This window comes from Trachypithecus francoisi, unplaced genomic scaffold (assembly GCF_009764315.1).
Source record: "Trachypithecus francoisi isolate TF-2019V2 unplaced genomic scaffold, Tfra_2.0 Lachesis_group10, whole genome shotgun sequence".
Classification (NCBI taxonomy): Eukaryota; Metazoa; Chordata; class Mammalia; order Primates; family Cercopithecidae; genus Trachypithecus; species Trachypithecus francoisi.
In genome coordinates, this window is record NW_022681455.1 from 27447376 (window position 1) to 27473148 (window position 25773).

The 25773-nt window shown below is 43.0% G+C and overlaps 5 non-coding genes and 1 pseudogene across 5 annotated transcripts; 4 read left to right on the top strand and 2 right to left on the bottom strand.

Annotated features, from left to right (window-relative positions):
- Positions 1-4631: 4631 nt before the first annotated feature.
- TRNAV-CAC lies at positions 4632-4704 on the bottom strand. Its single transcript has one exon. It is a non-coding gene; the product is annotated as a tRNA-Val (tRNA).
- Positions 4705-13984: 9280 nt separating this feature from the next.
- On the top strand, positions 13985-14057 carry TRNAV-UAC. The gene has a single exon. It is a non-coding gene; the product is annotated as a tRNA-Val (tRNA).
- A 3196-nt stretch (positions 14058-17253) lies between these two features.
- Positions 17254-17327, top strand: TRNAI-AAU. The gene has a single exon. It is a non-coding gene; the product is annotated as a tRNA-Ile (tRNA).
- A 1454-nt stretch (positions 17328-18781) lies between these two features.
- On the top strand, positions 18782-18853 carry TRNAQ-CUG. Its single transcript has one exon. It is a non-coding gene; the product is annotated as a tRNA-Gln (tRNA).
- Positions 18854-21069: 2216 nt separating this feature from the next.
- On the top strand, positions 21070-21151 carry TRNAS-GCU. Its single transcript has one exon. It is a non-coding gene; the product is annotated as a tRNA-Ser (tRNA).
- Positions 21152-24182: 3031 nt separating this feature from the next.
- Positions 24183-24753, bottom strand: LOC117086866 (annotated as a pseudogene).
- Between the last annotated feature and the right edge of the window lie 1020 nt (positions 24754-25773).

Sequence of the window (25773 nt, forward strand, 5' to 3'; positions counted from 1 at the left end):
TGCTCTATCAATGACAATGTGTGCACAGGTGGACATAGAAGTTCATTAGTGATTCTAGTTTCGCCCTGACCTTGTGATCTCGCCCTGACATCCTGCCTTGCGATCTTTTGTCGCCCTTAAAGCATGTGATCTCTGTGACCCACACCCTATTTGTATACTCCCTCCCCCCACTTTTTTTTTTCTGCCTCCCCTTTTGAAAATCGCTAATAACAACTTGCTGGTTTTACGGCTCAGGGAGCATCATGGAACCTGTCGACATGTGACATCTTCCCCGGACACCCAGCTTTAAAATTTCTCTCTTTTGTATTCTTTCCCTTTATTTCTCAGACCAGCCAATGCTTAGGGAAATAGAAAAGGACCCACATTGAATATTGGGGGTGGGGGTTTTCCCTGATAATACACTTTTTAAACCCTTTGCTTTTTTTTTAACTCAGAATATATTTTTGCAATTCTTTCATATCAGAACAGAAGTGTTCTTCATTCTCTTTTAAATATGCATAGTATTCAGTTACATGAGTTTATACCATAGTTCAATGGGCATAGCTTAGACTTCCATCCTCCTATTGCAAATTGTCCATATATATGAGCATACACTGTATCTGATGTATGCCATGATACTTTGCACATGTGGAAAGGCTGCATCAAAGAAAATGTACATTGGCAATTTTGATGGCCATTGTCACACTGTGCTTTAGAGGGTTGATCCCCATACTCTCTTTGCTTGCTTGTTTGTTTTAACTATACTGAGCACAAATAGGATCCTATACACATTTCTACACCTTCTTCTTCCTGAATTCCCTGCTACAAATTCGAAGCAAAACTAGCCAATCGGTGTGTAGACTGTCTAGTTGGGGCATATTATATTCTGGAATATTGTTTTGGGGTTACAAGTAATGATGTAAAGGGACTGTGATAGAATCAGGTGGGAGAAGGAAGGGGCTGAGTGGAGAGCAGGGAGAAGGAGCCAACAGTGGCTTTATTTTGTGCACCTCAGAGAGAACAACATGGGCAGAAACACCTGAGGGAGAGAAACTAAGACACGTCAGTCTGTTTGGAGATTAAGATTGAGCTGCAGAGTGGTACAGGGCGACTAGTAGGAGATGAAGTCTTGGCCGGGCGCGGTGGCTCAAGCCTGTAATCCCAGCACTTTGGGAGGCCGAGTCGGGTGGATCACGAGGTCAGGAGATCGAGACCATCCTGGCTAACACGGTGAAACCCCGTCTCTACTAAAAAAAAATACAAAAAACTAGCCGGGCGAGGTGGTGGGCGCCTGTAGTCCCAGCTGCTCGGGAGGCTGAGGCAGGAGAATGGCGTGAACCCGGGAGGCGGAGCTTGCAGTGAGCCGAGATCCGGCCACAGCACTCCAGCCTGGGCGACAGAGCGAGACTCCGTCTCAAAAAAAAAAAAAAAAAAAAAAAAAAGGAGATGAAGTCTGAGGAGGAGAGAGCATGTATTAATACATGATGCAAAACCCTCTAGTAGATTGCTATAAATTAATCAGAATACTTGATGGTAAAGTGGATGTGGCACTAAAAATAATTTGGCCGGGTGTGGTGGCTCACGCCTGTAATCCCAGCACTTTGGGAGACTGAGGTGGGCGGATCACCTGAGGTCAGAAGTTTGAGACCAGCCTGGCTAACACAGTGAAACGCCATCTCTGCTAAAAATGCAAAAAATTAGCCAGGCGTGGTGGCAGGGGCCTGTAGTCCCAGCTACTCAGGAGGCTGAGGCAGGAGAATGGCGTGAACCCGGGAGGTGGAGCTTGTAGTGGGCCAAGATAGCGCCACTGCACTCCAGCCTGGGCAACAGAGCAAGACTCCGTCTAAAATAAATAAATAAATAAAAATAAAAATAAATTATCAGGTGTTAATTCATCTACATTAAGTCTAAACTAAGAACTATGATCACTATAGGCCAAGTTAAGGATTTTTGAATTGGTCCTAACAACAATGGGAATCTATGCAAGGATTTTAGGCAGAAAAGTCACATGAACAGAGTTACATTTTAAAAATTTGTTTATTATTTATTTTTGAGACGGAGGCTGGCTCTGTCCCCCAGGCTGGAGTACAGTGGCACGATTTCAGCACACTGCAAGTTCCACTTCCCAGGTTCAAGTGAGTCTCCTGCCTCAGGCTCCCTAGTACCCTACCCAGTAGCTGGGATTACAGACATGTGCCACCACACCCAGCTACTTTTTTTTTTTTTTTTTTTGTATTTTTAGTGGAGATGGAGTTTCGCCATGTTGGCCAGACTTGTCTGGAACTCCTGACCGCAAATGATCCACCCACCTCGGCCTCCCAAAGTGCTGGGATTACAGGTGTGAGCCACCATGCCCAGCCAGATTCATGTTTTAAAAAGATCTCTTTAACTTTGTGTAACAACCACACAGGTCCAGTTCTAGACACTTGACAGGCATCAGGGAACTATAGCAACACATCACTAGTACCGCACCAATGAAATATCTGCCCTCATAGAGGATGGAAACAGATATAAACAACAAATATAATAAAAATGTAAATTATTAAATATGTAAGAAGGTGTTAAATGTGATTGGTAAATAGAGGTAGGTAGGAGGAATTGGAGTGATGGGAATAGGTTGGAATGCTGAACAGAGTTGTTAGTGCAGACTTAGTAAGATTGTGACTGGAAGAAAATGAGCAATCAAGCCATCTGACATGTGAGGTGTTACAAGCAGAGTACAACCACTATAAAAGTCTAAAGGTGGGTACTCGCATGGAATGTTTGAGGAACAGTAAAAGGGTTCATGTGGCCAGAGCACAAGGGAGGAAGAAAGTCATAGAAATGAGATCAGAGAGCAATGGAGGATCGGAGTATGTAGGATCTTGTAGGAGGTCTTAGGACTTTGGCTTTAATTCAAGTAAAATGGGAATTAAATAATTTTATTGTATAATTCTGATTTCAGGAGAGACAAATCTGATACATGCTTTAAAATACTGTTTTTACTAGGTCTTTTGTAAACAGACTCTAGGAGATTGTATTCGGTTTTATATTAAGATTGCATTAGCCGGGTGCGGTGGCTCACGCCTGTAATCCCAGCACTTTCGGATGCTGAGGCGGGCGGATCACGAGGTCAGGAGTTGAGACCACCCTGGCTAACATGGTGAAACTCCGTCACTACTAAAAATACAAAAAATTAGCCGGGCGTGGTGATGGGTGCCTGTAGTCCCAGCTACTGGGGAGGCTGAGGCAGGAGAATGGCGTGAACCCAGGAGGCAGAGCTTGCAGTGAGCCGAGATCGCGCCACTGCACTCCAGCCTGAGCGACAGAGCTAGACTCCATCTCAAAAAAAAAAAAAAAAGATTGCATTAGGTTTTTGTATTCTATGAGAAACAGACTCCAGGATCTAGTTTTCATGAAGGAAGTCTATTGTGTATCCAAGAATGATATACAAAAGAGGACTCAACCATTCCCATGGGGAGCTCTGGAGCTATAATGATCCTTTAGAATTGTCCTGAATTGGGAAAAAGGAGCTGGGTCGTTGTATCCACTCATGGACTTGGCTTTAGATGTAAGCTGATCCCAGAGAAAAGGTATAACCTTAAACACGGTAGCTTTCTTTAGCTTAGAACAATTCCTGGGAAGAGCTCAGCTTTGAGTTAGCAGCAAACAGCACACCAGGATGTTGGGTGTCTGAGTACCTTGCCCCACAAAACATTGGGCAATGTAGAAAGCCAGTGGGTTCTAGGTAGAACACCATCATATCCATTACAGTCTACCACTTGCCCTATTCAGAGCCGCTTCCTTCATTAATGAATTCAACCCACCTGGGAATAACTTTTCTAGGATTCCGGTTGATCTCTTCGTGAATAAATCTGAAAAGAGGCGAGTGGCTGTTTGGCTCCTTCTATACCTCAAAAAAAAAAAAAAAATCCACAAACTGGTCCATACATCCAGAGCCGGTAGGCTCCATTTACCCACAGGTGCCGGCCTTGGCCTGATTGCAGTAATCTCCGAGCTGTACTCTTGAGTCTGGGTGGGGAGGGGAACTCGGAGAGAACATCTGCCCGCCCAGGTTCCTTTCGAGGACCTCAGTACATGTACATATAGGAAAACACCCTAATCCCACTCCTAATCTTCCTGGAGCGTACTGAGTCTAAGTGGAACCTTGTGATGATCCCATGGAGCGAGACTTAGGAGCAGCGAGTGAGCGACTGGAGCCCAGCCTGCACCTGGAGAGGCGGGTCTGGCCCAGTGCTCCCGGAGACGGTGGCTTTCAGCAAAGTCTAGGCCTCGCATTGACCCTGCAGAAAAAATGTTCCTGAGCGGAAAGATCGTTCAAGTTGCCTGCGAACCGAGTCCCTGAGGTCTTTTGGGGACCAGGCGATGAGAGCGTCAATTATAATAATAATAATTTGTTCGGCAAAAAATTGCTTGGGACTGTTCGTGTCCACCTGAGAAGACATGGACTCTTGGCTTTGAAGAGGACTTTTTCCTTGTCGAAAACGGTAAGGGCTCTGGCGGGAGAAAGGCGGCAGGGGTACTTTGGTTTATATTCACACCTCAGGTGACAAGGACAACCTTCTCTCCTAAACGGCTAAAGATGGTGCGGGGGTGCAATTCTAAAAACGTGCAATGAGAAATTCAGCTAAGGATTCCTCAAAAATGCAAGTTGTTTCTGCCCGGTTTCGGACTGGGGACCTTTCGCGTGTGAGGTGAAAGTGATAACCACTACACTACAGAAACCCTCATGTTTGACAATTTTTCTCCTAGGGGGAGAAGAAAATTTTTCTGGGTATCCCAGATTTGGTAACATCGAATTGATCTTTTCTTTCAGGAAATTATGAAGGTTGATAAGCTTTTCTATTTATTAAAATCAGTAATATCGGAGTTCAGGAGTCACACAAAGAAAACACCACGACTTGTGGAAAATTTTCTTTTCAAACATAGCACAGAAATTTTACTTAGCCCCCCAGTAGAGTACATTTTTTTTCTGTTTAAGTGCTCCCTCCGTTAGGCCTTCTCCAACAATAGAAGGCTCTGTGATCTCCATCTCTTGGGAGGCAGAAAATTACCCCAAGAAAATAACCGGAAGCCAGCGGATTGAACCCTGGAAACGGCCTGCTGTTTGTGTTGGGCAGTGCTCCAAGGGAAGAAACTGAGGGCCCGGGAGTCGAGTGGGTCCAGTTGTCTGCCAGGCAGGATAAGGACTAGGAAAAATGAAAAAAAATTCCTAGACATACACAACCTATCCAGCCTGAATCATGAAGACATAGAAAATCTGAACAGACCAATAGTAGATAAGGAAATTGAATCCGTGATAAAAATGTCTCCCGTCAAAGAAAAGCCCAGGACCTGTAGCTTCTCTGGTGAATTCTATCAACTATTTAAAGAACTAATACCATTTATTATGGAAAACAGTATGGTGGTTCCTCAAAAAATTAAAAATAAAGATACTATATAATCCAGCAAACCCTCTAGTGGGTATATAGTTAAAGGAAGTGAAATCAGTATGTCCAAGAGATTATCTGCATACCACCAAGATACGGAAATCTTTTTTTTTTTTTTTTTTGGTGGCGCAGAGTCTCCCTCTGTTGCCCAGGCTGTAGTGCAGCGGTGCGATTTTGACTCACTGCAACCTCTGCCTCCCGGGTTCAAACGATTCTTGTGCCTCAGCCTCCCGAGTAGCTGGGATTACAAGCCTACGTCAGTATACCCTGAAGATTTCTTTTCTTTTTTTTTTTGTATTTTTAGTAGCGACAGGTTTTCACCATGTTGCCCAGGCTGGTCTTGAACTCCTGGGCTCGCCTTGGCCTCCTAAAGTGCTGGGATTACAGGCTTGAGCCACCGCGCCCCGCCCCTTCATACTTTCAATTCGTTAAAATTAATATTTAGGTTGGTCCAAAAGTAATTGCAGTTTCGGACCGCGAATTTTTAAATCATTATAACTAGGCTCAACACATCTTTGTTAGTCAAAATAGGAACCATTAAAATCAACACATTTTTGCCAACAAGAAATAAGTTTGTTTATTCCTGGAGGGTAAAAACCTGTGCTTCGGGATTGGACAGTTAGAAAATGCTTGCATCCCGCTGGTTGTGGAAGCGTTTTACCTGCAAAAAGGTGTGGAGATGCTTGAAGAAGTGGTAGTCGGTTGGTGAGAGGTCAGATGAATATGATGGATTAGGAAAATCTTCGTAGCCTAATTCGCTCAACTTCAGAAGCGTTACTTGTGCGACGTGCAGTCGAGTGTTGTCATGAATAATTGGGCCCTTCCTGTTAACCAATGCTGGCTGCAGGCATTGCACTTTTCGGTGTATCTCATTGATTTGCTGAGCATACTTCTCAGATGTAATGGTTTCACGGGTGTTCAGAAAGCTATAGTGAATCAGACAAGCAGCAGACCACCAAAAAGCGAATATGACCTTTTTTGGTACAAGTATGGCTTTGGGAAGTGCTTTGGAGCTTCTTCTCGGTCCAATCCCTGAACTAATCGTCGCCGGTTGTCGTACAAAATCCACTTTTCATCGCACGTCACAATCCGATGGAGAAATGGTTCGTTGTTGCGTGGAATAAGGGCAGATGACACTTCAGAACGGCGATTTTTTAAAAAAATTTTTGCTCAGCTCATGAGGCACCCATTTACCAAGCTTTTTCACTTTTCCAATTTGCTTCAAATGCCGCACGGTAAAATGGTCGACGCTGAGTCATTTGGCACCTTCTCTGGTAGTTGTAAGAGTATCAACTTCGCTGATTGCTCTCAATTGTCTTGCCACTACACTCTTCATCTTCAAGGCTCTCCTCACCTTTGCAAAACTTCTTGAACTACAACTGCACTGTACGTTCATTAGCAGTTCCTGGGCCAAATGCGTTGTTGATATTGCGAATTGTCTCCGCTGCTTTATGACCCATTTTGAACTCGAATAAGAAAATTGCTTGAGGCCGGGCGCGGTGGCTCACGCCTATAATCCCAACAGTTTGGGAGGCCGAGGCGAGCGGATCACCCGTGGTTGGGAGTTCGTAGACTAGCCTGACCAACACGAATAAACTCCGTCCCTACTAAAAACACAAAATTAGCCGGGCGTGGTGGCGCATGCTTGTAATCTCAGTTTCTCGGAAGGCTGAGGCAGGAGAATCGCTTGAACACGGTAGGCGGAGGTTGCGGTGGGCCAAGATCGCGTCATTGCACTCTAGCCTGGGCAACAAGAGCGACATTCCGTCTCAAAAAAAAAAATGAAGAGAGAAAAAAATAGTTTTTTTGTTTTGTTTATTTTATTTTTGTTTTTTTTTGGGGGGGGGGTGGACGGAGTCTCGCTCTGTCTCCCAGACTAGAGTGCAGTGGCCCAATCTCGGATCACTGCAAGCTTCGCCTCCTGGGTTCACGCCATTCTCCTGCCTCAGCCTCCCCAGTAGCTGAGACTACAGGCGCCCGCCACCACGCCCGGCTAATTTTTTATAATTTTAGTAGAGACGGGGTTTCACCGTGTTAGCCAGGGTGGTCTCGATCTCCTGACCTCGTGATCCGCCCGCCTCGGCCTCCCAAAGTGCTGGGATTACAGGCGTGAGCCACTGTGCCTGACCTTTTCTTTCTTTTTTTACATATATGTATCTTGTTAAGAGGGAAGTGAACTTCGCGTCACGGCCGGTTAACTTAATTGGTTCGAGCGTTGTGCTAATAATGCCAAGGTTGCGGGTTGGATCCCCGAACGGGCCACAGTGGGTGTTAGCTTTTCATCATTTATATCGATCATCTGTGAACGCTGTGAACGCAACCAATATGTCTGAATACAAACTACAGATCGTCACTGCTGAACCCAAGCACAGTCATCAAGATAATTTCACCTGCCAGAGGGGGTATTGAGTAACACTTAATACCTTAATTTGAAGAAACGATATTGCTTAGTTGTTGTCATATATATACATATATATATTTTTTTGTTTGTTCGGTTGGTTGGTTTTGAGACGGAGTCTCTCTCATTGCTCAGGCTGCAGTGCAATCGCACAACTCGGCTCACGGCAACTTCCACCTCCTGAGTTCAAGAGATTCTCCAGCCTCAGCCTCCCGATTTATTTTCCATAATCTTGATTCTTGAAGATTAGCTTAGCTTGTTATGTAATTCTTGGTTCACACTTTATTTCTATTTTTAATACTGATCTAATTTTTTATATTACTGTTCAGAAGTCTGATACTAGGCTTCTATTTATAGAAACTTTCCTTGGATAATCGTTTCAATGATTACATCTACTCTATTGACTTTTTTCTTTCTTTCAGATAATCCAATTAAAGTATTAAATTTTCTGAGGCCTTACCTTAACATATGCAGAAAAGCCTTCCTTGCTCCTTTGTCTCCATATTTGGTCCCCTAAATTTCTTATTTGCATAGTAGCCATTGAGACTTTAGCTTGAAATGGAAAATATAATTTTTCTTCTTCAAACTTTCCCAACTCTCCACAGCACATCACACTAAAGTGTTAAGTGAAAGATATTCCTCTTCCTTCCTGCTCTAACCCTTATTTTCTCATTTTGTCTTATTCGCTCCTACTCCCTGCCTCAAATTTAGAATTCCTTGGAGTCTCCCCAAACACTGACTTATTTGTCCATGCTGCCTCTAATGACAGATTCCCCTAATACCCTCCGTCTCTCATCAGCCAATTTCTTACTTTTCATCTATTAAGTCTTGGATCAGTTATCACTTCTTCTGAAAGTTTTTCCTCACTATTTGGAGTGACAGAGTTTTCCCTTCTCTATGTTTCTGTGATAGTGCATGAGTATTTATCTCTGAGGTTTCATTTGTCAATTTAAAATATAACTACCCTGTTTTGGGTAATTTTATTATGAAAATCAGTGCTTGAGCCCTTTGTTACCTCGGGCATGTCAATTTTTTCAGGTTATCTGTTACCTCTAGAGCCTAGCTCAGGATGGGGCATATTGTAGGCTACTCATTAATTTCTTTGAAATAAATGTCTAATCAAATTGTTGAAAATAATAAACTCATGCCATTTATGTTTCAGATTTAATGTCAGAAAAAATCATAAGACCCAAGATCTTGCTAACTGGAAAATTCTGTCTTTCTTCTCTGTTTCCTGAAACATTGTGATCAACCCAAGTTTTAGCTGCCAAGAGCAGGAGTTTTCCACTTTGCTATTTGTCAGAGATTCATAAGCGGCACTGTCCTGTCATGTCAACAGATTTGGAGGAAGAGCACCATCTCACTGTTGAGCACCTTCCAGATATCCGGGAAATGCTGGAAAAGGAAAAAAGACAGTGACAAATGTCAGTTGAAATAGGAAAATAAATAAAGAATAGAAAAATGTCGTACATCATCTGTCCATTAAACAGATTGATGTTATCACTGAGCATATGCTTTCCAGAGCAGTATGAGTGACACAAACAATAGAATGACTGATGACTCCTAGACACACTCACCACACATGAATTCCCAGTCACATGAATTCCCAGATACCATCTCTTTTTTCTTCACCTTCTGACAGTCAACTGGGCACAGCCCACCCCTCCCCCATCACATCCCCTGCTCAGCAGTGTCCTCCAGACAAGCAATGACTTTGCAGAAGCTTGAGTGGTCTCCAGATCTTAGTGTGTTGGATCCTCCTGGCTCCTCATGGTCAAGAAGAGAGTTGGAAATCAAAGCCATAGGAAAACATTGAAGAGTTCCTTGAAATCAAATCCCTGTATTTATTCTGCCTAGCTTTGGGGGAGAAATTTAGACTCTAGGTATGAGCTGTATTTGGTTATGAATCATGGAGTTTCTATAGCATTAATTTTAACAAATAGAAAGTATGAAGGAAAGGGCTGGGTGCAGCGGCTCACGTCTGTAATCCTAGCACTTTGGGAGGCCGAGGCCAGCGGATCACGAGGTCAGGAGTTTGAGACCAGCCTGGCCAACATGGTGAAACCTTGTCTCTACTAAAAATACAAAAATTAGCCAGGCATGGTGGCGCACACCTGTAATCCCAGTACTCAAGAGGCTGAGGCATGAGAATTGCTTGAACCTAGGAGGTGGATGTTGCAGTGAGCTGAGATCGTGCCACTGCATTACAGCTAAGGAGAGAGTGAGACTCCATCTTGGGGGTGGGGAGAAGAAAAAGAAAAAAAAAAAGAAAGCATGAAGGAAAGAAACACACGTGGGTAAAAATATAAAGAAAAAACGTGGCTGGGCACAGTGGCTCATGCCTGTAATCCCAACACTTTGTGAGGCCAAGATGGGTGGATCATCTGAGGTCAGGTATTCGAGACCAGCTTTACCAACATGGTGAAACCCTGTCTCTACTAAAAATACAAAATTAACCAGGCGTGTCAGCATCTGCCTGTAATCCCAGCTACTTGGGAGACTGAGGCAGGAGATTTGCTTGAATCAGGAGAGAGAGGTTGCAGTGAGCTGAGCTCGCCGCAGCACTGCACTTCAGCTTGGGCAACAAGAGCGAAACTCCATCTCAAAAAAAAAAAAGAAAGAAAGAAAGAAACAAAGAAAGAAAAAGAAAAAAGAGGCCGGGCGCGGTGGCTCAAGCCTGTAATCCCAGCACTTTGGGAGGCCAAGACGGGCGGATCACGAGGTCAGGAGATCGAGACCATCCTGGCTAACACGGTGAAACCCCGTCTCTACTAAAAATACAAAAAACTAGCCGGGCGAGGTGGCGGGCGCCTGTAGTCCCAGCTACTCCGGAGGCTGAGACAGGAGAATGGCGTAAACCCGGGAGGCGGAGCTTGCAGTGAGTTGAGATCCGGCCACTGCACTCCAGCCTGGGTGGCAGAGCAAGACTCCGTCTTAAAAAAAAAAAGAAAAAGAAAAAGAAAAAAGAGAAACATTAAAAGTTAATAGGTTTCAGTATATCCAAAGAATCACCGTCTCATTCTGCTGTGAAAGGCCTGATTGTAGCAGGGAGTTTCTGTAATGTAGTAATTAGCATGTCCGCCTAGCCTGTGAAAGGATTCTGGTCTTTAAATCCAGTGGAAACAACAGCTTTTCCAAAAAATTTTGTCTTACAAATACCTTCTTCCAGTCTGAGGCTGGCGTTCTCTCTCTCAATAGCCTTTTGATGAAAATAACATTTAGTTTGGATGAAGTCCATAGTTTCAATCTTTTTAAAAATGCTTACTTGTTTTGTCAAATCTACAAAACATTTGGCTATCACAAAGGCAAAAAGGATTTTTCTAAATTTTCTTTAATAGGCTTTGTTTTCATTTGCACTTTAAGGTGTATGGTTGAACAATTTGAACAGGAGCTTCACAAAGACAGCCAAATGGCTACAGAACAATTTGCAATTAGTCAAAAAAAAAAAAAAAAAAAAAGAAGAAGAAGAAGAAGAGGTTCTAAACAAGTAAACAAACGAAAAACGAGAGACGACGCTACCAGGTGTCATCCATCTCTGGTAAACATTTATTGTTGTTTTTTCCTTTACAGAATTATTTTCAGAAACCTTCCGCAGGAGATTTCTGCGTGGAGGGGGTGGGGTGGAAAGTAGCAGGGGATAGAGAAGATTACTAAGAAAAGTTTCCTGTCTGGAACTGCGGCAGATCTCTTTGGATAGAGATGACTACTTAACCTCACTCTGCTTTCCTTCGCCGCAGTTGCCGCCGCGACCCTGTTCTTACCACCAGCAATTCCTCCAGGGACTTGGTCAGCAGCCCAGCTTGATCTGCGTCTCTCTGCTAAGGTGTTTCCGCAACAGGGTCAACTCCGAGCCTCACCTTTCTAGGAATCCCGGGCGCCGCGCAGGGGTCTGGAGTCCAGGCGGAGGCTTCCCTGGGTGCGGCGGCCACTCTCTGCCAGAGGTTGTGAGTTATCCAACTGTCACTAGAGTCACCGCTCCAGCGAGTTAGATTTAGGCACGGAATAGTCCTGCCTGGGTTGAGGTTGGCTTAGGATGAGTTTACTTGAGTGTGTGATTTAGAAATAGGTCTATGGGACAGACAGATACGAAATCCGGCATTGGGGCCCTCGCAGGCAGGGTATCTAGACTGGCAGCAGCTGGTGCAGGATATTGCCAAGGACTCGACATCCAGCTCAGCTCAAGGTGGGGATGAAGACGTCCTGGTTGCAAGGAGGGAGCCCTACTCCCCCCGGAATCAGAACTGTGCATAGCGGGCTCTGGATTTGCCAGGATGTTTGAGGGAATTTGAAATGAGAAAGGAGAGGAGGAAATGGTTTAATAGTGTATTGACTTACTGGAGTGTATTTTAGTCACAGATTTTGGTTTTAAAAAATGAGAAATACGGAGTGCAGGATTTCTGCTTAATTGAGTACAAGACTAGAAAATAAGTGCTACCACCTCCCTAGTCCAGCTACACTTCAATGTCTTAAATCCTAGTGCATCTGCAGAGCCCAGCACAGGATGGGATAGGGGAGTGGGGGCGGAGAGAACACAGAACTGGAATTCTACGTAGGGGAATCAAATTTGCTGGGCTCTCAACTGAAACCATCGCCTTTGTTCTTAGTTGGCTAAGGGTATACACATGATCTGAATTCCTCTGAGTATTCCCAAATTATTTGGGGGAAATTTTAGCTGGTTTTAACTTAGAGATTAGGTCACACTAGGTCTCACATCCTATATACTTTGAGAGAACGAAAGGATAAAGGGCAGAAACTGGCATTTTAAAAGAGCCGATTATCACACATTTTATAGCTATTTAATAATGTAATCCTTAATATTATGACCTGAAATCCTCTCCACGGCTGACTCTCATGTGTTCAGCTTTATTTCATACCCCACTGCCCCTTTCTTTCCAACCACACTGTCCTACTTGCAAATCAATCCCTCTTATTTACCATGGGTTTGGGTACATATGATTTCTTTTACCTTTAACATTCTTTTAAACCTAGTTAACATCTCCCCAATCTTCAAACTTGAGCAGAATCATTATTTTCTCAGAGAAATTTTCCCCTAAACTTTCTAAATTAATCTTCATATATTAAATGAGAGCACTATATGTCTCTCTTTTCTTGGAAATGATGCATTAATTTGGATGATAACTTGATTACTGTCTGTCTCTCACAAGAATATAACTTCCAAGAAGACAGGTGCAGTGCCTGGTTTCGTTTACTAATAAAACCCTACTGTCCATTGCAATGCCCATATACGCAATGGGCACACAATAAATATGATTTGAATAATATGTGAATCCATACCATTCTGCAAAGTAAATGTTAATCTTATTTTGAGACAAGGAACTGAGGTTAATAGTTAATTGTCCAAATTGCAGAATTAGTAAAAGAGTTATTTCCTATTTTTCTCAGATTTGGGACTCAATTGCAGAAACTGTATAATCAGTAGGGAAAGAGGAGTTGAATTCTTCCCTTTAAAAAAGATGGATAATAACAATGGCCTTCATGGTCAGCATCTTTAAGGAAAAATGCAGACTGGTGTATTTGAACAGGATTTTCACAATCACCCCAGTGAGACACTCATTAACTACACAAATTGAATGCTGTATAGAGAGGTATTTCATAGACAATAGAACCTTTCCACTTTCCTGATAATCCTCTGCCCTTACCAAATTCTGTAAGCATGCTTACTCTCGTGATATATTCAGAACAATATGAAGATCTCCAGACAGGAAACGCAGACATCTGGTCATCAAGATAGGAGATACATTCACTTTGAGCCTCAACTTAAGTTCGCAATATTCTGGCCACCACAACCCTTCCTTTTACACTATGTAGAATCTTGTTTACTACATTACATCTCTTTACATTTTTTTCCATAAACATCAACAACAACGAAATCACACTCTTCTGAATTCCTGCCTCTGCCCCGTGAAAAGAAAAAGAAAAAGAAAAAGAAAAAGAAAATCAACGTCTACAGTAACGAGCCTCGCATCTCAGGGGAAATTTTCTTAAATTCTCTAGTCACGTCTGAAAAAAAAAGTTTTAATGAAAGACTTTGTAGTAAAGAAAAGTATTGTAACCTTGATAATATACTGAAAGGAAAGGCCAATCAACTCGATGTTACCAAAGCTGAAAGAGAAAAATTTATTTCTCCCTTAACGAAGGAAACCGGCGACACACATGGGTTTCCGTAGTGTAGTGGTTATCACGTTCGCCTTACACGCGAAAGGTCCTCGGGTCGAAACCGAGCGGAAGCAACTTGTAATTTTTTGGGGTGTTTCTGTTTTTCAAGATTCCCTTAGCTTACCTTGTCAGTGGACGTCTTTACAAAGGCACCATTGCACGATCTCTCGAACACTCTCAGCTTTCAAAAAGCTTTAATACTGTTCTGTTAGGTATTTCTCTCTGCATGTTGTCAGCAGTGTTCTGAATAGGAGGAGGTTCCTGCCTTTAAAGGAGGCGAGATTGGGGGTGAAGGGGTCTCTGCTCTCTTCCTAATGCGAACTGCTGCCTGCTGGCTTTATTCGAAGAGAGGCTCTTGGGGATTTCCATAAGTATGAGTCGCTGCTTCTAGACCAAGAGTCCCTGACCACTTGAGTGAACATTACCAGTCTCCAGCAATTCATTTATTGTCAGACAATATTTTCAAACATCGCATGACTTTTAGGGAAGAAAAGAAGAAAGAATGGGGAGGGAATACGTATAAGACAAGATTCTGCAGGGAGAGCTCAATTAGGGCAGAGGCTACTGCGTCGCGTGTTTCTCCACGATCCTTTCCCTTGATGGTCCCATCTCCCGATCGCCACAAAGACCTCAGGGATTAGGTTCGCAGGAGCCTTGTTTAAGGGCCTTTTGGCTCGGAGCGTTTCCACTGCGAGGTCAATGCGTAGTAGCACTTTTGTGGGAAGATAGCGTTGCATGGAACATTGGGCCGGACCCGCCTCTCCAGGTCCAGGCTGGGCTCTGGTTGCTCACTCGCTGCTGGGAACCTGGCTCCCACCGGGGCATGGCAAAGTTCCACTTAAGGACGCTCCAGGTGGATATGGGGTAAAGTTAGCGTGTTTTCCTACATGTACATACACTGGGGTCCTCGAAAGGAACCTAGACGGGAGATGTGTGGACACAAAGCGTGAAGATCTTTGTGTCACAAGTTAAGTTAACCAGAGTGCGTCCACCACAGAAGAACTAAACAACTAACTAACTGGAATGATTCTACCAGCTTTTGTCAGCTAGCCTAAATAATTAGCCACTACAGTGCTGGCAGATTGATTACATGAATTGAATAGCCTAATGTCAGCGATGGAAGCTAAGCATGGGCCCAGTAACAATGGGCTTGCTGTTACAGGAACTTAAAAAGATCTTTTCAAAATGCAAATCTGTTCATGAGACTTCTCTGCCTAAAATCCTTCCATGGATTCCCATTGTTGGTAGGGCCAATTCAAAAATCCTTAACTTGGCCCATACAGAGTAATCATAGTTCTTAGTTTAGACTCAATATAGATCAATTAATGCCTGTTAATTTTAGTGCCCCATCCTCTTCACTATCAAGTAAAGTATCCTGATTTATTTATAATAATCTACTAGAGGGTCCTGCAGCATGCACATGTTCTCTCCTCCTCAGTTGTCATCTCCTACTGCTTGCACATCACCCTGCAGCTCAGTCTTAATCACCAGACACACTGACACTGTCTTAGTTCCTCTCCCATCAGGTGTTTTTGCCATGTTGTTCTCTCTGAGGTGCACAAAGGAAGGCCTCTGCTGGTCCTTCTCCTTGCTCTCCATTCAGACCCTTCCTTCTCCCACCTGATTCTATCACATTCCCAAAGTCTTGCCTAACTGAGAGAAGGTGATATTCCAGAAACAAACATTCCTCAGTATGAATTTCTCTACATTTTCACTGACTGTAATTCAGGAAGAAAGAGGGGTAGAAATGTGCCCAGCGTCCTATTTGTGCTCAATATAGTTAAAACAAACAAACAAGGAAAAAGAATATTGGGATCAATCCTCTAAAACACAGGGGGACAATGGCTGTCAAAATTGCCAATATACGTATTCTTTGATGCAGCTTTTCCACATGAATGCGTGGTATCATGGCAGATATCAGAGATGGTGTATGTTCATAGACATAAAGAGTTTGCAATAGCAGGATGGAAAACTAAACTAACTGGTCATTAAACTATGATATATAATAACATAATTGAATACTATACTTTTTTTTTTTTTTTTGAGATGAAGTCTCACTCTGTCGCCCAGGCTGGAGTGCAGTGGCACAGTCTCCACTCACTGCAACCTCCGCCTCCCAAGTTCAAGTGATTCTCCTGTCTCAGCCTCCTGAGTAGCTGAGATTACAGGCGTGTGCCACCATGCCTGGATAATTTTTGTATTTTTAGTAGAGATGAGGTTTCACCATGTTGGCCAGGCTGGTCTCCAACTCCTGACCCAGATGATCTGCTCACCTTGGCCTCCCAAAGTGTGGTGATTACAGGTGTGAGCCACTGCTCCTGGCCAACTACTACACATATATTTTTTAAATTATTATACTTTAAATTCTGGGGTACATATGCAGAATGTGTAAGTTTGTTACATAGGTATACACGTGTATAGTATATATAATACTATACATATTTTTAAAAGAATGGAGAACACTTGTCTATTCTGATATGGAAAGGTTGCAAAAATACATTGTAAGTAAAAATTTTAAAAGGCAAGGGATTTTAAAAGTGTATAAAATGCTACTATTCGTGAAGAGAAAAAAGAAAACACTTGAGTAACTTTGTCTATGTATTCAAAATCTCTGGAACGATAAACAAGATATTAAAAACAATGGTAATGCTTTTGGGAAACAATGGCTGAGTAGACAATGATTCGGTTTAACGGCCCCTAGAATGGTGACTAGAACCACATTTCCAGCATTTTCCAATACCAAGGTCTTCGAAGCGACCTTTGATTTGAGTTCACTTTTGGAATCTAAGGGAACACGTAGGAAGACTCCCAAATTGAGGATCTGGACACAAGAAACCTGGGACGATCTCGATTGTGGGACCATCGAGAATCAGACTCGTTGGGAAAATCCTTCAGGTACCAATTTGTATGTTGTTTTAGTGAGCGGCTTTTACGAAGCAAAGACTCGTTAATATTTCACCGAATCTGATTCATTGTCTGCATGTGTTGACTAGACATTCAGAAGGCAGCAAATATTTCCATAAATTCTTGGGCCATTAGCCACAGTTTGAAATGTTTAAGCGTCCTCTTTCAAGTCTACGAATACAGCTATTTTGTTCTGTTTTTGCATTAAGAGGAAATTTCTCTTTCTTCCTATTAAGACTCTAAAGCAACTAAGAAATTGTTCCTCCCTGTAAGACAAACAGGAATTACGTTAAAGAATTTAATACTTTAGCAGAGCAGGGGCAGGGATGCAGGTGAGAAGAATAACAAAGCCGAGCTTCCAGGAGCGGCCGGTTAGCTCAGTTGGTTAGAGCGTGGTGCTAATAACGCCAAGGTCGCGGGTTCGATCCCCGTACGGGCCACTGGCTTCCATTTTTCCCCTCCGAGAAATTTGGTTTTCATGCTCTAAGATGATTCAAATTCACCGTCCCCATTTCTTAACGAACCTAGAACCTAAGTTTGTTTCCTAATCATCTGAAATGCTGCATCTCTCCAGGTAATGTTCTTCTTCTTTTTTTTGTTTTAAATGTTCTTTCTGTTTCCTCCAGGAATAAGGATTGGGGACAGAAAGTTGTTCAGAGCAGAGACCTCCAAGATTGGGAGCCTGCTTAATCAGATTGGGGGTGGGGGGCGCGGAAAGAGTTCAAGGAGTGGAAAGATAACTGGCATTTTTTTAAAAAAATAAAGCTTATTTGATTTCACATTTTCCTTCCAAATTAGTCCTGAAACCTACCTTCTTTCTCAAATTGTCGAGACACAAGATAAAGAATAAATTCTTAGAATGTTGTGGATGTGTGTCTCTGAAAACCCTTTCGAATTTAACTGAGAGACAAAGTTGCCCTGTGAGGAAGCTATCACTTTAAACAAGGAACCACAGACTTTCTTTGTTTTATTTTGTTCACAGAAACCGATTTTGTGTGTGTGTGTGTGTGTGTGTGTGTTTTCACATGGGCTCCTGTGTGTGTCACAAAGGGATATGCGAAGGAGAAGCAGGGAGTTTTCTTTGTGTCCGTTTGGAAGTCTACCCTGTACATATTTCTCATTGGTGAAGGGCAGTGGAAGGACCGGGGAGCTGTGCATTGTCCTGGGAGACTCCAGAGGGACCTTTGTCTATTCTTCCCCTTCTTTCCCTGAGTTGCTATCCTACGGTTGCTGGGATCTTCCTCTAACCTGTAGTTCAAGTGCAGTTATTTCAGTTTTCTATAAACAGCAACGTGACTTACCTGTGACTTCGGTAAAATCTTTCCATAACGTGTCCTCAAAAACGCTACATGTCACCCTGGTAAAAATGATTTTTGAGAAAATAATTAGATCTATAACGAAAAGGTGTAAAGCATCTCAGGTATCTGACTCAAATTTCTCACCTGTAAAATAGAAACTATGGATCCCATCTCACAGCGTGGTTGTGAGTCTCACAGGTGAGGTAACAATAGAAAACACTTGTCACAAAACCTGGCACATGGTAACCTGGTATACTGTGTGCCTGGCACCTGGCACACAGTCTTGTTTAACAATCTCACTTGTTTTCCATTGATGAAATAGAGAGGCCCGAGGCCCGGGGCGCCAAGCTCCTAAACCACTTGAAAGGAAATACAGGGATGAGAGTACTCCGGACACTTGGAAGTCAACGTTTTCCATTACGACTCTGGTGTAAAAGTGTTGAATGTAGGCATGTGGCAGGTAAGCGTCTTCTTGACTTAATCCTCCAAGAGGAAAAGCAGAATGTACCCATCACCCAAACTACGGGGCATAGGGAAGGAACCTAAGGTGGCGAAATAGGTCACCTATGACTTTAGGAAACACGAGGGTAGGTGTAGGTTCCATGGTGTAATGGTTAGCACTCTGGACTCTGAATCCAGTAATCCGAGTTCAAGTCTCGGTGGAACCTTAGTTTTTGTGCCCTGCTAAAACTGAGGCTGGTGAGAAGAGGAAAGGAAATTTGGTGATAGTCACGGACAGAGAAAAGTTGAGATGGAAACTGAGGAAAGGATTTACCCACGTAATGGGTCTGGAAGAGCTGACTGTCGCCGAAGCCGAGAGAAAACTGTCCTCAGACAAGACCACAAGGGGATACAAGCTCATCTTCTGAGAGCTGGGCCGATAGGACAGGTGACGGGAAGCTACAACTGTCGACAGTCAATAGTCAATATAATTGCTGCTTCGAGTTTGCACAAGCAAGTTTTGCTTGGACAGAGAAGAGGAGGAAATGAGCTGAAAAGACTCCCTGTCCCAGCATAACAGAGTTTACTCTACGCCCCCTCCCCGCCCACTCTCCCCAACCCCCAGAGTCCCTCAGCGTTTCCCAGTGAGGGTTCCCTGAGCGCATTGCTGGGCGCGCAGCAACTCGGCTTTCTTGGCATTTCCACGTCTGGGCATGGACCAGCTCCTGAAGAAGGGATTTCAGAGGTCGGACCCTCTTAGACAGATTGGAGAAGTTCAGCCACCCGGAAATTGCTGGGGCGGTTTGGTTTTGGAGAGAGGCGGGGACGAAAGAAGAAAGCGGTGAGCGAGGAGAGAAGGCAGGGAATGTGATCAGGAAAAGTTCTTGCGCTAAGGAATGTCATCAGGAAAAAGTTCTTGCGCTAAGGAATGTCAGAGAAGCCAGCGCCCGGTGCAGCAGAGAAGCTTAGCGACAGGGTTGCTGCACTGGAGACCACGAGGCTACAAAGAAACATTTCCCCAAATGTGTCTCCCCTACCGCGCACCAACTCCCTATGGGATGTGAGTGCTCCCTACTTCCATCTTCCCCTGCGAATCATTCTCGCCTTTTAGATAACATCTTACTGTGACAGAACAATTGGAAATGCTGTTGTCTCCAAAGTCTTCTGTAAACAAGACACAGAGTTGCGCGTCTCAATTGCGTATTTTACATGATTTCATGAAGGAACTGACAAATTCCTCATTTACTTCCAACTAATAACATTCCATTTTTAACAAATCGGAACGTACATATTGGGCCGTGGAAAGTTAGTGTTTTCAATTTTTTTTACAATTATTGAGACTAGTAGGAAAATTCTTTGACTTTTATCAAATATGAATATCCGTAAAGTTATATATTTTGCGTGGTCCCAAATCTCCTGCTCGCCATCACTTTTATTTACTGCTACCATTTATTTATTAAACTTAGATAAACGTGATGGGAATGTGTTGAAGGTTCCACTTTAAATAATGCACCTTAAATAATCATAAAAACACCTTTTGGAAGCCTCGGACTTATTCAAAACGACAATCTACTGATCTTTTTGTTGTTAATTCCACCGAACCTTTCTTATTCCAGCTATAAGAAGTATTTATCCGCGGACACATGAACTGATGGAGAAAAAACATGTTAACAGCCATTTCACTAAAAGATGCATTTCCAATGCAACTCTACTTTTCATATATACTAAATTACTTACCAAAATTGTTGATTTGTGTTTGTTATTGTGTGCCACCATTGAATATAAAGGTAATTCAAACCAGAAGAAAAATGGTGAAACTCTCGGGGATTCTTAACGGAAATTTAAAAAATTAGAGGTTTCAATTTATATTAAGTATTTTCCGTTGCTGTGCCTTATGACAGGGTCTTTAAGCATAAAAATACGTAATATTGGGATAAAATTCTGTGGCAGAAACAGAACAGAAATACATTTGCAACAGAAAAAGAGTGCCCCCCCGTCCTCCCCTTCCACCCCCAATTTTCAGCTGCTTAGCCTTCAGTAAGAAGGGCTGTAAGGCCTAACTTGAGATCTGAAAAATGAGTAATGAACTAAGGCAGATGAAGTGAGGGCAGAGAGAAGAGTTAAGAGTGCTGCGGGTAGAAAATGAGAAGGAGAGCATGGAGCTTGGGGAGAAAAAAAATTCACTGTAGTTGGAAAGTGAGAATGGATACGGAGGAACGATAACACTCAAGACTGGACACACGGGCGTTGGGCAGGATCATTAAACTGTAAAAGGTTCTCCATACGAAGGTGGAAAGAACTTGTTTTGTGTAAGAATTCTTTAAAGAGACCACAATTTGAAGGACATTACAATCCATATCAACACATCACCAAAATCAAGCTGCAAAGCTTCCTCAAAAGCAAGCCTTAAAGGATTATCCCAAAAACACATCGCAACCCGAAGGACGAGGTGGCCGAGTGGTTAAGGCGATAGACTGCTAATCCATTGTGCTTTGCACGCGTGGGTTCGAATCCCACCTTCGTCGACTATTTTGTTTAAGAGGGTAACCAGGTTTCTGTCGCAGGTCTGAGTTGTTCTCAGAAACGTTATATAGATTATCTACAGCTTTCCTCCTTTTGCTTCCTCTTATTTCTCTCGACCATCTATCAGTTTTATTTCCTCCTGAGGTTCCACAGAATTTCTGCGGATCTGAGTGGAATTACTCTCCATTCTTAGATTACAGTTTACTACATCCAGCACGTGGGCTGCGGGCATTGTCTGCACTTGAAGGGCTCTTAGCCAAGATGTCCGCATGGTGCAACCGATCCCTTGCTCCACTCACATAGTGCTTCATGTTACAAAGTCAAAGAACCAAAGGCATTGTTCAGACCCCGACTACCCTCTCCTCCGAACAATTAACCGAAGTGTTTGTGTGTCACCTTCCTCTCTATTTACATATAAACGAGTAATCTGTACCTTTGCTTATTGTCAAAGTAAAGTGCTTTGGAATCTCCAGTCTTGGATTTGCTTCAAAATACTAGTTGATGTTGGGGAGCAATAGAGAAAACATTGACAAAATATTGTTAATTGTTTAAGCTGGTTGATGGGAAGTTGAATGTTCGTTATACTAATCTTTTTACTTCCTCAAATTTTTATTAAAATGTTTTTCATTTTTTATTTATTTTTTATTTTTTGGACAGAGTCTTACTCTGTCGACCAGGCTGGAGTGCAGCGGCACGATCTCAGCTGACTGCAACCTCCGCCTCCCGGGTTCAAGCGATTCTTCTGCCCCAGCCTTCCGAGTAGCTGGGACTACAGGCGCCCGCCACCACGCCCAGCTAATTTTTGCATTTTTAGTAGAGATGAGGGTCTCACCTTTTTGGCCAGACTGGTCTCGAACTCCTGACCTCAGGTGATCCACCCGCCTCAGCCTCCCACAGTGCTGGGATTACAGGGTGAGCCATTGTGCTCGAGCTTTTAAAACTTTTTATCTGGAAATAATTTTAAACTTAAGGAAAAAAATTAAGAATAAGAATAGTATAAAGACCACCCATATACCTTTTATCGGGATTTACCTATTAACGTTAATTCTCTATCTCTCCGTATATGTTTATATCTGTGTATGTTTGTGTGTATGTGTCCCAGAACATTTAAGAGTAAATTATATATATTATATATATATGTTCCTTTGCCTTTAAATATTTCAGTGAGTATTTCCTAAAGGAGTAATTTCTTGTGCTATAGCCATAATATAGTTATCAATTCAGTATATTTAACATTGATATAAGTTTTTAGGAATTTTCTAACCTGTATTCCATTTTTTTCAATTGACCAGTAATATCCTTTATAGTATTTACTCCCTCCCATTCAGGAATCAGTCTAGAATTGGGTGTTTTCCGTACCCCTTTAGTCTCCTTTAACCTGGAACATTTTCACAACCTTTCTTTTTATTTTATGACATTGATTTTTTGAAGAACATGGTAACCGCTCACATTTTTAAAACAGAGAACATTTCTTATTTGGACTTTGCGTGATTTTCTCCCCTTATAATTGGGTTCACGTTATGCATCCCAGAGAATAGAATGTATGTGACATGTCGTTCTCAGGACTATTAAATCTGGAGACATGCAATGTTCATTGCCCTCATTACTGAGGTTAATTCCAATCACATAGTCAAGCTGATATATATGTATAGCTTCCTCCTTGCAACTAATAAGCAATCTGCGGGAGATGCTTAAAGATCATACAAATAACTTACTCCCCATCAAAATTTTCCTCTAGAGTTAGCGTCTATTGATAATTCCTACCTGGACCATATTTACTATGATGGTTGCAAAATGATGTTCTTTTTTTTCAACTCCAGAATTTTCTTCACATTTACCAGTTTTTACTTTGGCATTCTATTGTAATCAAGAATCCCCCTTGGCCGGGCGCTGTGGCTCACGCCTCTAATCTCAACACTTTGGGAGGTCGAGGAGGGTGGATCTCAAGGTCAGGAGCTCAAGACCAGCTTGGCCATTATGGTGAAACCTCATCTCTACTTAAAAAAAAAAAAAAAATTAGCCGGGTATGGTGTCGGGCGCCTGTTGTCCCAGCTACTTGGGAGGCTGATGTAGGAGAATCACTTGAACCCGGGAGGCGGAGGTTGCAGTGAGCCTAGATTGCGCCACTGCACTCCAGCCTGGGCGACAGAGTGAGACTCTGTCTCAAAAAATAAAAAAAGAGTCCCCCTTTAACATCCATTTATGTATTTATTATCAGTATGGGCTCATAAAATCTTATTTTTCAGTGATTTACAATTCCATTATTGCCTTGTTAATAACTTTAGTAGTCCATATAACCCAGATTTTGTCAGAGGCAGATCCTTCAAGCTGAGTACTCTGTCCTTGTGACATTCCTCCACCATATTTCTTAAAACTTTCTTAATTTCTGGCATGACAAATTGTTCTAGGCTCTACTACATTTACCCTGTCCCCGTCCTGAAGTCTCCTATTTCTTAGAGGTGATCTTTTAGTGAGGAATGTATTAGAGACCAATATCCAGGGTCTAGGTGTACTTACTGTTTCTAAGACACCTTTGCTTCTAGAACCTTTTATCAACAATATCTAGGAAATACATGTGTATACTCACATATACAAAATATGCAAATAGACACACACATATGTACATGTGCACATATACATGTGTGTGCACATACATATGAATATTTTAATAATTATGAGTACCCAACGATATTTTTTTTTTTTTTTTTTTTTTTTTTTTTTTTTTTTTTTTTTGAGACGGAGTCTTGCTCTGCCACCCAGGCTGGAGTGCAGTGGCCGGATCTCAGCTCACTGCAAGCTCCGCCTCCCGGGTTTACGCCATTCTCCTGCCTCAGCCTCCCGAGTCGCTGGGACTACAGGCGCCCGCCTCGTCGCCCGGCTAGTTTTTTGTATTTTTAAGTAGAGACAGGGTTTCACCGTGTTAGCCAGGATGGTCTCGATCTCCTGACCTCGTGATCCGCCCGTCTCGGCCTCCCAAAGTGCTGGGATTACAGGCTTGAGCCACCGCGCCCGGCCCTACCCAACGATATTTACTTTTTTTTTTTTTCACCAGTTGTCAAATGATCCTTTATTGAAATACTTTCCTTTGTGCTTAACTGGCTGGGCATTTCACAGCACCACTGTTGACGTCATCTATGATGTCATGAGGGTGGCTGCCATCAACATTACAGCCCACAGACTGGGCAGTCCCCAGGATCTCTTTAATGGTTCCAGAGAGTTCTCTGGCTAAGGATCGGTGCCACATCTGTCGAGCAATGTTGATGATCTCATCAAAAGTGATATTCCCTCTGTGTTTAATGTTATTCTGTTTCTTTCTGTCTCTTGGTGGTTCCTTGAGGGCTTTGATGATCAAGGCAGAAGCAGAAGGCACCACCTCGGTCTGGGCCTGTCTGTTCTGAATGGTCCGTTTCACTGTAATCCTCAGGCCCTTCCAGTCACCCGTTGCCTTGGCAACGTCATCACCAACCTTTTTCGGAGACAGACCCAGGGGGCTGATCTTGGAGGCCAGCGCAGAAGTGGCACCGACTTCACTTCAGGTGCACCTCAGGTATACGACTTTGATCTCGTTGGGGTCGAACTTCGGCGGCATAGTGGAGGTGGCTAGTGTCAGATGAACCTGGATTCCGGACAACAGAAGAAAGTAGCATCTTTGCCCCCTCCGAAAGCCGAGAGGTTGTTTGTTTGTTTGTTTGTTTGTTTCTTTGAGCCAGAGTTTTTCTCTTGTTGCCCAGGCTGGAGTGCAATGGTGTCACCTTGGCTCACGGCAACCTCCACCTTCCGGGTTCAAGCGATTCTCCTGATTCAGCCTCCCGAGTAGCTAGGATTACAGGCGTGTGCCACTACCCTCCAGCTAATTTTGTATTTTTAGTAGAGGTGGGGTTTCTCCATATTGGTCAGGCTGGTCTTGAACTGCCGACCTCAGGTGATCCTCCGGCCTCGTCCTCCCAAAGTGCTGGAATTACCGGCACTGGCGTGAGCCACTGTATCCGTCCAGATATTTACAATTCTAATGTATCTCCTGAGGGGCTTTTTAAAATATTTTTTTAATTTAAATTTTTATTTTTTGCCTTCCCACCATCTATTTGTATGATCCTCTTCTGCAGTTAGAATAGTGGCTGAAATGATTTACTCAAATGAGCAAATCAACACATTTACTCACGTGCCCTATCCTATAATACACCTAAAATTGCTTCAAAATTGCTTTGTCCACATTACAACAGAAAACAAAATCAATTAAAAAGAGTCCAAGATTTGTTTGTAATTCTCGTCCTGCCCCAAGTTAAAAGTAACTTGGTCTGGTTCTTTCTTTTCCTACACTGTGATTTGGTATTCTCTTGAATACCAGCCCAGGCTGGAATGTGGGGCCCTGATCTCAGCTCACTGTAACCTCCACCTCCCGGAGGCTCAAACCACCCTCTCACCTCTCCAGAATAGCTCTTTTTTTTGTTTTGTGTTTTTGTTTGTTTGTTTTTGTTTGTTTGTTTTGTGTGTGTGGAGACAGGAGTTTGCCCTTCTCTCAGGCTGGTCTCGAACTCCTGATCTCAAGGACCCGCCCGCCCCAGCCTCCCAAAAGGCTGAGATTAATAGTGTGAGCCACAGCGTCTGGCAATCACTACACTTCTAG